We start from the raw sequence: 3,143 nt of genomic DNA on the forward strand, positions 1-3,143 counted from the left end.
TGGTAATTAATTTTGTACCCTAGTTCTGTAACACTTGTTCACCAACAGTCTCCCATGCTGATGTTAACTAGATTATGTTTACCACTTTTGTCAGTTGCTTTGCATAAACGTGTCTGCTAAGCAAATAAATGTGAATGTATAAAAGACATGTAAAGGTAGCACACATTTGCAAAGATTTCAATTTTTATATACAACTGTGAAATCTTTTCTTTTTAAGGAATCTGCACTTGAAAAACACCACAAAGAGAAAGCTGATTTACACCTTAAAGAAGAATTTGGGTGGGGAATCCAATTTTGCAGGTGCCGCCTTAAAATCTAGATCAAGTGCTGCATTTTTATTTTTTTAAACTGACATTCATGACATTTGGGGAACGTGGAGAAAAGGTTGCAAACAAGTTTGTGCAATGGAAGAAATCAGATTTTCGGATTACAATGATATTTTTTCTCACCATAAAATAATGACAGAACATTAGGTGAGATTTGTTACTTTTTCTTTTGCTAAATTTAAACGGACATGTGCTGTTTTCCAGTCTAACTATCTTTGGAGTATTAACCCAAGTAAGCTTGGTATTTAAAGATGATGTGTGTCTGTGTGAAAATTTTAAAAGAAAAAGGTGATTGGTCGTACGCTTTTTATGTATTATGGGATGTACATATGCTGATTAGATCGACTCATGTTTGACCTGATAAAATGCACTTTAAATTGCAGCTTTTGGACTAAATCTGTGAAATTCTTTAAAAACCTGTGTATTTTAGCATATTCGAAGATAACCGGTATCTTGCGTATTCGACTCTCCCTGAAACACGCGTTTTTTCCTTCTTTCGACTATAATGATTCCGCACTTTGCACTGACTGTATGTACACTGTATAAGGGGATTCGCTGTCGCCATTGTTGTTCATTGTTTTCTGTGTAGCCTCTCCGTCCTGTTTGACTGAATTTTGCTAATTCTCACCGTGTTCAAAGTTTGCTCCGGTTTTTTCTTACAACCTATAGACGTAATTATGTACTGCGGAGACCCATTCGGTCATGCTTAAGATTCCAACGGCTGTGTCTCTGTCTTCCCGTAACTGTAAAGTTGGAAATTAATTTTAAGTAGATTAAGTACATGTTCAAAGAGTTCAGTTTCAAACAGAGTAATGTACAAGTGAGAACTAAACAGATGCCTAGTACGCACGAACAAAAATTGTAAATTTTACTCTGTTGTACACCTTGTGAAAAGTGAAATAAGTAAATGGCAGATTGTGGGTTGTGTTTGAGAAATTTGCTCCAGGTTATATTAGAAAGATGATGCAGTAGATGTCTTAGATTTTGACCCAAAAGACTCTATGAACAGCCTGCTATATCTGTATTAACTGCAGTATTATAAAGATCCTAAACAAAAAATGTTTCATACACAATCGTAACAATATTTCCATGCTGCCTGCTTTGGAACAGTGAACTTGCAAAATGCTCAGAATTTATCGCATTAATTTCTCAGTGATCTATAGCGATAACGATACAGTACTGCTTATGCTCACTTACTTTACGCATAATTTGTTAACATAACTGAAGGGCAGACTGTCCAATAAAATACTGAACCAAAAACTACTAAGTCCTGCCCCCACGATACCTTCAAAACAAGCACTACCTTAGTTTCCGTCTGTGAAAGAACGTTTAGAGAACAGTAGGATATCCTTTGGCTGCCTGAGTCACATCTTCTTTTGAATTTTCTCCACTGTCGTCGCTCATTGGCTTAGCTGCAGGAAGCTTTGCGTTTGGACTTTCCAATCAACTGAGCCTCCCGGGTGCGTTTGCTCCGCCCCTTGTACTGCGCGGAGAAGCAACATGGCAGCTCCTATGAGGAGAAAGCGACCGGTAGAGGAAAGAACGTACTGCTTTTTATCTCTCGTTATGTTATTAATGGAATCCAGGAACATATTAATGGGTTAGGTAAGTGGAAACAACGCGGTGTTGTAATTTGCATGGTTAATGGAAATGCATGAAAACATTGTTTTTATTGTGTGAATACGTCTTTCGCCGAATAAAACCGATCCCCCTGGGTCCTAATGAGCGCCGGTTCAGGAAAGGTGTTTCGGTCCCCTTCGTTTCTCCAGACGTGGAATATCGACCACGTAAGAGCATCGAATATCTCAGATTATATTGAATTTGGGATATTTCTTGGATAGATAGTAAGCGAAGAAACGAAATGCATTTTGTCAGCACTGAACTCGTCGTTATTGAATATTTATGCAGATATCAATTTAAATAAACTAGCCCGGTGGAGTATTTCTTTTACCTTCGCGCTTATACGACGAGTAGGAATAAAATTTTGTTTATGCTTTTCTAAAAGACAGGTGTCGGGAAAGCTATCTGAGCAACCTAAATGTGCAATACGAGGTCGTACTGTTTGTTTTGACAGCATTATGGGACTTGTTTAGGCATCGAAACATTTACTGTATGTTCGATGGCAGTGCGCTGCTATTTTTGACTCCTTATTACGGGAATCAGAACACGTATTCATAAACATGCGTTTGTTTTTCAGTCTAAGTGATACATCATCCATCTGTCATATACAAACACCAAAACAATACTTATTAACTCTCTTAGCGTGGTTACATATTAATTGGCACAGATGTAAATTAAAATCAAATCAAAGGAGACGCCAAACATCAAATGGTGTTTTCACTAGTAGGATATTCGTCTTGGATGTAGTTTGTTACTTTTGGCAACTTTAATGTTATTGGTATTATTATTATTATTTATCAGACACCCATATCCAAGCCAACTTACCAAACAAATCGATATATTTTCATGAGAGTGCTTGGAAAGTACACAGATGAACATCAGGACTTTGTAGGTCATCTTTAATAGTATAGTATAGTAAATCCATCCATCCATCTTCTTGCTTGCTTAATCCAGTTTCATGGTCGTCGGTTGCTGGAGCTTTTCTCGGCAGCATCATTGGCACTTGAAAGGAGCAATCACTGAATGGAGCCTCAATTGCTCCCAATATATTGGATTGTTAGTTTAGGATGTGTAGAAACTTTATTGATTCCCGTGGGAAATTTCAGTACTACCAGCAACCAACAGACATTAAAGTAAACAGGATTCATTCAGGATGGAACAGTAAGATGAATTAACATCATCGTAATATGATTAAAA

The 3,143-nt window shown here is 37.3% G+C and overlaps 1 protein-coding gene across 3 annotated transcripts in view; it reads left to right on the forward strand.

Annotated features, from left to right (window-relative positions):
- The first annotated feature begins 329 nt into the window (after positions 1–329).
- LOC120523519 (T-lymphoma invasion and metastasis-inducing protein 1-like) overlaps positions 330–3,143 on the forward strand; it is a 495,064-nt gene continuing 492,250 nt past the window's right edge. For 2 of the 3 annotated variants that reach the window (XM_039744910.1, XM_039744912.1), the window contains exon 1: positions 1,819–1,931. The gene's annotated coding sequence lies outside the window, so the exon portion shown is untranslated. Of the gene's footprint in view, positions 474–1,818; positions 1,932–3,143 lie in introns of those variants that run through there. The other variant, XM_039744911.1, reaches the window with a different exon arrangement.

Source organism: Polypterus senegalus, chromosome 2, assembly GCF_016835505.1.
Source record: "Polypterus senegalus isolate Bchr_013 chromosome 2, ASM1683550v1, whole genome shotgun sequence".
Taxonomy (NCBI): domain Eukaryota; kingdom Metazoa; phylum Chordata; class Cladistia; order Polypteriformes; family Polypteridae; genus Polypterus; species Polypterus senegalus.